This window comes from Quercus suber, unplaced genomic scaffold, assembly GCF_002906115.3.
Source record: "Quercus suber isolate HL8 unplaced genomic scaffold, Cork oak 2.0 scaffold_258, whole genome shotgun sequence".
Taxonomy (NCBI): Eukaryota; Viridiplantae; Streptophyta; class Magnoliopsida; order Fagales; family Fagaceae; genus Quercus; species Quercus suber.
The window spans coordinates 262,134-272,293 of NW_027069714.1; the positions used below are offsets into that span (position 1 = coordinate 262,134).

General features: G+C 40.5%; 1 long non-coding RNA gene across 1 annotated transcript; it reads left to right on the forward strand.

The window, feature by feature from the left end:
- Positions 1 to 1,336: 1,336 nt before the first annotated feature.
- Positions 1,337 to 2,667, forward strand: LOC112018458 (uncharacterized). Its single transcript, XR_010631987.1, has 2 exons — positions 1,337 to 1,830; positions 2,422 to 2,667. It is a non-coding gene; the product is annotated as an uncharacterized LOC112018458 (long non-coding RNA).
- Positions 2,668 to 10,160: the final 7,493 nt, after the last annotated feature.

Consider the following 10,160-nt stretch of genomic DNA (forward strand, 5'->3'; position numbering starts at 1 on the left):
ACGTTGAGGACGTCTTACCTTAAGAAGCTCCATTTCTTTTTAGAATTTTCCTTGTAGAAGTAATTATTCCATCTCTCTTAAAAGCTCTAATATTCTTCATCATTTCAATAACCTAAGAAATGTTCTTATTTTACATTGCCTAACTAGTGAAAAGTGTGTCACTTTGTTTTGGGCTGTGACCATGGCTCTAGCCTCTAGTTTCCAAATACATTTGGGCTTTTGTTGATGGCTCTCTTCCTCGGCCTAAGCTATATTCTCCTAACCTTCCTCTTTGGATTTGTGCCAACAATAAAAGCTGCTAAATAAATTGTCAATGACCGCGTCAAATATTGTGAACGTGAAAAATTCTTAAATATTTTTAGAGCACGGAAAAATAATGTTTTTTTCTTTCACATTCAAGATGCGATGAACCCTATTATAAATGTGAGCAAAAAAAATATTATTCTCTATATTCCAAAAATACTTAAAAATTACTCTTCTAGATTTTCTTGCAAAATTTGTACCTGCTAAATTCAGCTTGAAAAAATATATTTAATAGTACCTTTTAAAACGTCAACTATCTCTATAATCATGCAACACCGAACGGAAAGAAGTACAGGGCAAATTTCGTACAAAACTTTTGTGCCTTTTCCATGTCAAACCAATGTTTTCAATTCTATTTCTCTCTTTTGAAGCATTCATGCCAGCCTCAAATATCATGTTTTTTTGACCACATCCCACCCAAACATGGAACACCTACTAGAGATCAAAACACCCAACTACATCAGATAAATCTCACATTTTATCTTTAGAATCACCACCACTACCAGATGTCAAAATACCCAAACACAACTACTAGTCATAGTGTCACCGTTTCACCATCTCCATCAGAACCCAACAGATCTGAGCTTGGGTTTCAGATTTCGAAGTAACTCAATCACGACATCACCCACTGTCCTCCTTGTCATCATCATCACCTCTTTCAACACAGTTTTAGATTAGGAACCACTAAAGGAGAGCTTTCTCTTGGTTTCTCTCTCTAATCTGATATCCAATTCGCCATCGTACAAACCATCACAAACCAACTCGAATCTTGAGTTCCACCTTGAATCTTCTTTATTTGCCGTGAAACATATATTGAGAGAGTTTAGCCATATTTTTATTGAGACGGGTGTGAATCCTGCCCTCTCTCTCTCTAACAAAGCATTATTTTTATCATCATTATTATCTCAAAATGGAATACAAAATATACCGGAAACAACAAATTTCGTTCTAATGGACGAACCAAAACGATCATTGAAAAAGAATTGATAACTTTAGTAAAAACTAGGACAACTTTAATGAATAACAAGATTAAGCACTTCTAATGCAATTCTTGATGGGTTTGAACAACACTAAGTGTTTTTTTTTTTTAGTCAAATTTTAAACATTTCATTATTTGTTGTTACATGCATACTTTCTTTTAATTTTTTTTTAAAGAGTTTCAAATTATGGCGTTCGTTTTTTATGATAGCTCTTTATCATCAGACCAAGGCACCAATCAGTTTTTAGTGTAGACGGAGATTGAACCCCAAATTTCTTATACAACCATTAGAAATTTTACCAATTGAGCTAACTGGAATCCACATACTTTCTTTTAATTCAAGAAGAGACTCGATGCACCATTTTTTTTTTTTAATCTCTTCTTAAATCAATGACAACATTTCCCCTTCTACTCGATCTATCATTTACAGGGCTTCTCTTTTTTTGCAAATATTACAAGAAAATGGACACACAGATGATGAGTGCTACAAGCTACATGAGTTTCTGAAAAATGCCGCCCTTGTTACTAGCTCCATTTCAAATCAAAAGGTGATTCTTTTAACAACAATACTATTGCAACAACTTCTACAAATATGAAATCATACTTAGTTTCAAAATTTTCCCAATTCGCACATGAACAATACCATCAAATTAATTTTTGAAATTGAGTATATTATTGAATGAATATCAAATATATAGATGAGGCCTATTTATATAAACAGAATCTACAACTAGCAATACACAAATACAGCAATATAACATAGAGTATAGCAAGTAAAGTAGGCCCAAATAGGCTTGTTGTTAACAGGAACATAATCTAACATCATCCAAATACAAGTAGGTGTTGAAGTCCTTGCTAATTTAGTATATGTTTCGTTTTCGATAATTTTTCTTCGTTACCTAGTTCTTGAATAATTGATAATATTGCTACAAATCACATGGTGTAATCTTCATCATTTTTATCTTCCATATATCCCACTAGCATATAATAATAGGAACTTAACTCCCATCTATATGTTGGAATTATTACATTGCCTCCCACCTAACTCTATATAATTTCTTTTCTATTTCTTATAACCTAATCTTTGTGCGAAAAATTATTGATGTTGGCATATTTTTAACAATTATTTCATTTTTCAGGATTGATAACTGAATACAATAATTGCACTGGACAATGAAAGATGTGGCCTATATCTCTAGGAATCTTCGTTTAATGCTTATGTATTTTATACCAATAATACTGATGGATTTAGTCTCTAGCATTAATATGACTAGACCATCCATCTCATGCACGTAAATCCTCTATTGGTAAACAATATTCTAATAGTAATTTGTATTTGGATTTTTATATCAATGTGTGCCCTCAAGCTAAGTTTTCAAGACTCATTTTTCTAATGAGTTTAAGTACTACAAAGTCAATTTTTTATCTATTACATTGTGATATTTGGGAGGCTATGCCACACCCTCTCACAATAGCAATCATTATTTCCTAGCATTAGCTAATGATTTTGGTAAATTCACTTGATTTTTGTTGAGGGTCTTTTTTGTGGATCCCAAATAGAAGGAAGGAAGCCCAACCCAGCAACACGGGCAGCAAAGAAATAACAAGCATAGAGTAGAACCATTAAGTCCAAACGGCATGAATAATGGATCACAGGTCCATAAAATAAATAAATGGGCCTTGAGAAAGCAAATGAGCTTAAAAGAGACCAGAAAGAGAGAAATAGCAAACCCATGGGTAGTGTACGATGTGGAAAAGTAAGATTGGGCCACGACAGGCCCAAAGCAATGCAAGCAAAGAGAGTAAGGGATTGATGGCAGGCCCACAAACCCCAAAGATGAGTATGAGGTAATTGGGCCGAGGAAACCCAATGAAGTTAGTAAAAGCCCATGGGAACACACAGTTAGGAAAAGGGCCGAGGAAGCCCAAGGCAAGCAAATGGGTTGAAGATGCCCAAGGAAAAACAAAAGAGACACAAGAGCCCATAAGTAAGAAAACCCATGGTCGTACTAAGCCATTGGGAAAGAATACATGGCAAGCCTAAAAAGGCCCGGCAGGATCAAGTCATTACAGTAGGAATGACAGAGTAATATGACAGGACATGATGGTAATCAAGAAATAGGCTGGAAGAAATGTGAAGCCCAGTATCAAATGAAGCCCAGCCTCTAAGAGGAGCAGGGAATTATAAAACAACCCATATAAAAGGACGAAGAAGGGCGGCAGACTGTGCAAGCAAGCCTCTAGACCACGGTAAACGCATGTGCAGCAGACAGATTTTGGATGTACATGAAAGGGAAGCACGCGTAAGGCCCATGCACCACCAGCCTGTACCTAGCCAATATGGGATGTGGTGGAGTCATGGGTCAGAGGTAAGGAGATATGGTTTGATAGTGGGGAGATGGGAAAAGACCTATTTTGCAGCTCCTGCCAAGCTCTTTTGGGGGGTACGTCCTACTGGGATGATAGACCACCTAAAAGAAGCAAGGTTGAGGGAGAAACCGTTAGGTGCATGCCATAAGGGATAGAGAGAGAAAGCACCTACACCGTGGCAGGAAAGGGTGCCATGACAGACTAATGAATAAAATAACCTGCCTTTGTCTAGTAAAGGGGAGTGGCACACAAATGATCCCTTGGTGGTCGGCAAGTACACCTAGACCAGACAAAAGTGGTTAAGGGGCAAAGTAGTAAAATCTGGTCACGGCAAGCACTATGAGAAGACCCTTGCTGTGCCCAGAAAGAATGGATCAAAAAACAGGGGAAGATCACTAAATAGAATAGAAAGAAAGTAAAAACAAGGAAAAGAAAAAAGATAAGAGAGAAAATAGAAAACAAAGAGAGTTAACATGGTGGGCATGCACCAGTAGGTCGATTTCCCTCTCCCCTTCTCAAAATCATACTCTCATCCAAAAAAGTAAAAAGGATTCCTTTGGGCATTAATTATTCAGGTCCGGTTCCCTCAAAGCCATTAATCTCCACGGCAGGATCTTTCTTGGGAGATTAGCTGCATTGAGAGGAAGCGTTCTTCCTCTTTGGTTTTTTGCTTCTGCAGACCAAACTTGACTTAATTCATATTTATTCTTGATTAACTCATGTTGTCGCTTACTCCTTTATCTTCTTTGTAAAAGTCATTATTATCACTGTGATTATGTTTCGTAAATAGGGATTATTTGGTCATTTTCTATTAAAAAGTCAGATGACTCTGTTTTGTTGTTATAATATCTATCTACCATAACTCATCTGAAACAGCTCTGCCTACCATAAGCATACTTCTGGCAGACGAGGCATAGTTTGTGCACAAGCTGGCCCAAATTGAGTTGCAGTTAGATCGATCTCAACTCTCCTACTTAGAATACTCGGGCCCACTACCGCAGGAGGTAGCCTAGCCCAACGCATAGCATAAAAAAGGCCCCTACATTAAATTGGTGATCCACTGGGGAGTTGAGAAGTAGATTAGGGATAAGAGCCCTCGCAAACAAATGCCTTTAAAGTCCAAGACAACACAGAATACGAGTGTCGTGCCCTCATAAGCGGAATCTAGGCCAATAATGCCCCACCAATAGCAGCCTAACCAGGCGGAAGGTGCCAATGGAATGGGGGCTGGACCCCAACCTCCTCTAAGAATCCCTACAGAAAACTAAAGACAGACAGAACAAAGAAAAAAGGAACCCAGCATGATCCAGAACATATGGCAGACAAAGAAGAGACACCAGTAGGAGGTGTCTCACAGAACGCGGATCAACGTTTTATTACTATGGCTGAAGTAGCGGCTTTCTTGGAGCAAGAGATAGCCAGAGGACCCAAGGAGAGATTCTATGCACGAAGGCCTCCATACCTACTAAGAGTGCTCAGTAAACCATACCCCGAGAGGTATGAGCTACGAGCTTTTACACAGTATGATGGTAGGAAGGGAAGTGCTGTTAAGCATGTGAGCAAGTTCATTGATACTCTTGGCCCTTATGCCACAGACAAAGACTTATGTTTTCAAGAATTTTCTAAATCACTTTGTGACTGGGCTTACACCTGGTACATTGGCTTAAAGCCAAGATCGATCCCAACATAGGATGATATGGTGGATGTATTTTGTACTAAATACTTCCACGGAGAAGAAACGATAACACTTGCAACTCTGCAAGCGACCAAGCAGAGGAATGGTGAAGACTTGATGGAGTACATCAAGAGATTCAGGGACAGCACTTGACTGCTATGACCATTGTGAAGAAAGGACACTAGTAGAGATATATGTATGACGAATATGATCAGGGAGTACAGGGCAGTCCTGGAAAACTTAGAGATCTCCTAGTTCGTATAGTTGTTGCAAAAGGCGAGAAAAACTGCCCGGTCCGTAAAGTCGAGCACGGACAAAAGAAGTGCTCTGTAAGCCATAGCAGTGTCTACTGGTAAGCGGAGATGGAAGACCGACGGGAAAGAGTACGATACTCCCCCACCAATACCATGCACTTCAAAGGAGCTAGATGTGCTGCTAGATAAATGGATAGCAAATGGGATCTTCAAACCTAATCAAGTTTCTAGGGAGCCCACAGAGGATGAGTGGAGGGACCCATGCTTTTGTCGTTTACACAATTACGTGCAACATCCTACCACAGAATGTTAGGCGCTTCGCAGACTAGTGCACTGCAGGATCAAAGAAGGGACTCTAGAACTGTCCCAGTAGAAAGTCCAAGGAAATCTACTCCCAAACCACAAGGGGAAGGGTGTAGCGGTGGTGGTAGTTTACGCAGACCCAAGAGAGGACGAAGAAGAAAACCTAGCCTTACCTGTAGCGGCCATTACCACTTTACAACAGAGCTTCAAGTTCAAAAATTTGTTCGACTAGCTGGGACTCATAGCAAAGGAAAGAAAGGTAGCAACAAAGGCTTTAGTGAGCATTGCCTCTAAAGCAGGAGTAGAGGCAGAAATCCCAAATGATAGGGCTCTCTTACAGAGTCAACTGAAATCACCTTTAGTGATGAAGATATGGAGGTGGGACACCCAGATCACAGGAGATGCTTATACTTAGCGGCGTCCATAAATCAAATCCCTATAAAGAGAGCCTTGGTAGATACAAGTGCTTCTGTGAATCTCATTCCATTGAGCACTTTACAAGATGCAGGAATTTCAGAAAGAAAGATTCAGGGGTGCCTAATGGAAGTGATAGGGTTCGGTGAAAGGGGCAAGTACACCGCAGGCCATATTCAGCTGTGGTTGAAAGTAGGCCCCATAGCTTTTTTTTAGCTCGGTTCCATGTGGTGAAAACAGAAATATCCTATCATGTGCTTTTGGAAAGGCCATGGTTGCACAAACACCGATTGGTCCCATCCACCTTTCACCAGTGCATGAAAGGAAGATTGAATGGCAAGATGATACACATAGCCACAAACCCCTCATCGTTCAAGCAGGCAGAAACCCATTTAGTAGAAACTATGTTCTATGACCAATGGGCTCTATCTAGGGAAAGTTCAATATCAAAGCCACGAGGTACCTTCGTACCTAAGTGGGAAGACGTCCAAGATGACCCAGAGCCTGATCTGAGGGAATTATTGGCAAGAAAGAGGAAAAGGAGAGAAGCGCCTACTGCAGAATCAAATGATACACCCCAATGCATCAAGGTCCAAGGGCCTGATGGCAAGATCGTGTAGAAATTATGAAGGCACATGGGGCCCACAAGTAAGATACAAGCAGGCCCCACGCAAGAATGGTAACACGGAAGGTCGGTGTGTTGCATAGCTCAAGAAAGTTTGAAAAAAGAAGAAGAAAAGGATGAGGAAATTTTGGCAGAAAAAGATACCCAGGTTGTGGTAGAAGAAGAATTGGAGAAAGTTGACCTGGGGTCTGGTTCGCAGGAACTGAGGCCTATCTCAATCAATGCAAGTCTGATTGAAAAAGAAAAATGAGAGTTAATACTGTTGTTGAAAGAATTCAAAAACATCTTCGCATGGGACTACAGTGAAATGTCGGGGTTAGACCCTAGGCTAGTTGCATATACATTAAATGTGGACCTACAGGCCAGGCCCGTGGCCTAGCCTACCAAGATATTTCACACAGAAATAGAAGGGCAAATAGTTAAAGAAGTACATAAATTGTTGGCTGTAGGATTCATCAAGCCTATTCAACACCTTCGTTGGCTCTCCAACATAGTACCAGTAAGGAAGAAGAATGGCCAGATAAGATATTGTGTAGATTTCAGAAATCTCAATAAAGCGTGTTTGAAAGACGAGTTCCCATTGCCAAATATGGATTTACTGATATATTCTGCAGCAGGAAGTGCCATGTTTTCATTCATGGATGGTTTCAGTGGGTACAACCAAATCAGAATGGCACCAAAGAATGCGGAGAAAACTGCTTTCAGAACATTCATGGGTAATTTCTACTACACTGTGATGCCTTTCGGGTTGAAAAACGCAGGTGCAACTTACCAACGAGCAATGATGGCCATATTTCACGATATGATGCATCAGAAATTAGAGGACTATATGGACGATACAGTGGTTAAGTCAAAAAGGAGAGAAGAGCACTTCTATGTGTTGAAAAGGGTATTTGAAAGATGCAGAGCCTTTAAATTGAGAATGAACCCTCTCAAATGCGCATTTGGAGTATACTCCAGGAAATTCTTGGGTTTCCTGGTTCATAACAGGGGGATAGATGTAGACCCAGCCAAAACCACGACCATAGCAACTATGAGACCCCTAGCCACGGTAAAAGAACTAAAGAGCTTCTTGGGAAAAGTCTTGTATATTTGGAGATTAATCCCTGGATTGGAATCAATCACTTCGGCTTTCACCAAGTTGTTCAGGAAAGGGCAAAGTTTTGAATGGGGAGAAGCACAGCAGACGACCTTCAAGAGGCTGCAGCAGATCATGATGAACCTCCCCATAGTGCAGGCCCCAATCCACAAAAAACCATTGCTACTTTACATGGTCACCAATTCATATGCCATTGGTGCATTAATTGCCCAAGAAGATGGAGACGGCATTGAGTAACTAGTGTACTACATCAGCCGCGCCTTAAAAGATGCAGAAACTTGTTACCCAATGGCAGAAAGGGTGTGTTTGGCTATTGTATATGACTCACAGAGGTTACGCCATTATTTCTTGGCCTACGAAGTATGGTTGATGAACAAGTCCCATGCCATTAAAGCTTTGTTATAGCAACCAATCCTTTCCAGCAGGATATCCCAGTGGTTATTACAGTTATCACAGTACGACTTGAGAATGGGGACACCTAGGGTGGTGAAAAGCCAGGCTATAGCAGACTTATTAGCACAGTTTCCAGGAGAAAAAGAATTCCCACTAGGCAATGAAGTTCCAGGGGAAATAGCTATGGCAGAAGAGGTTAGAGAACAATGTGTAATTAATTTTGATGGGTCTTCTACCACCCAGTCTGGAGGAGTGGGAGTAGTTTTGTACCATGAAGAAGATAAAGCAGTAGCATTATTGTTCAAGCTAGAATTCCCCTGTTCAAACAACATGGTAGAATATGAAGCTTACCTAACCGGGCTAGCCACGTGTGGACGACTAAATTTCTCGGTTCGAAATAAGTCAAACAAGTAAAATAGTGTCACAAATGTGAATTTGTATTGATGAATGTGTGGTACAATTCTCTGTAATTACAAAAGAGTGATCCTCTGATTCGATCTCCTTAAAAGATTTGTTGATTGGAATTGTGGTAATGTGATTTTGATTTGAACACAAGATATCCTTCAATTTGGTTGAGGGATAGATCGAAGATTGTTGAAACAGAATTACAATGAATCTCTGGCTATGAGCTTGTTAGAAATCCCTTGTTCTTCACGTTCTTCGTATGTTCTTTGTGATCTTGGTGTGTTCTTCGTCTTCGAAGGTTTGTGTTGGAAGTTCTTCGGGGCTTTAGAGGCTTGAATCCGTAGAGCTTCGTTGATTTGTGGTTTGTGATATTTCTGGAGGCTTTTGAGCTTGATTCTAGTGAACTTTGAGATTTAGGAATATGATTTGGATGATTCCTCTTCGAATGTTCTTTGTATTCGAAGGTTTGTGGTGAAAGTTCTTCGGGGCTTTAGAGGCTTGAATCCGTAGAGCTTCACTGATTTGTGATTTGTTGATGTTTCTGGAGGCTTTTGAGCTTGATTCCAGCAAACTTTTGGATCTAGGCGGATGATTTGGATGATTTTCCTTCGAATGTTCTTCGTATTCGAAGTTGAAGTTCTTGAAGTTCTTGGAGGCTTTAGAGCTTGGTTCTGGCAGAGCTTCTGGACTTCTGAGTGCTTCCAATGGCCTGGTCCTCCCTCCAAATCTCTGGATCTCCTTGATCTGATCCCCTCAGATCCCTCCCAAATGGCTTAGGAAGGCTCTATTTATAGGAGTTTTGGGGTAGGTAAGCGACACGTGGCGGAGTTTGATTGGTGACATGTGGCAGAGCTTGATTGGTCCGCTTATGTCATCGCCTGCACATGCTGGACTGATTGTGTCATCGCTTACACGTGCGAAACTGCTTATGTCATCGCTTACACGTGCGCTGATGTGTGATTGGTTTTTGCATAACACTTGGCAAATTTCTATTAGTTTCTGAATAGTGATAGCAAAACCTAGCAGCAATATGTGGTGCTTTGTAATTGGCTATATTTTGTGGACTTGGTAGTGTGACGTGTCAGCTTGTGATAGGTCGGGAATTTTCCCTGTCTACAAATGCCCCCTCGAGACTCGTTCACACACACAGTTTCAGAGCGTGGTGTGGGAATGAGTTTCGAAAACAGACTTTTACTCCTGGCTCTTCAAATGAAGTAATTGAAGGTGGTGGAGCTTTCAGCAGGATGAGATAATTTCCGAGGAGTAGACCCACCCATATGAAAGGATTTGGTAAGACCGAAAAGGGGTCTGCCTGTATTTGAATGTACTTGCATGACCGA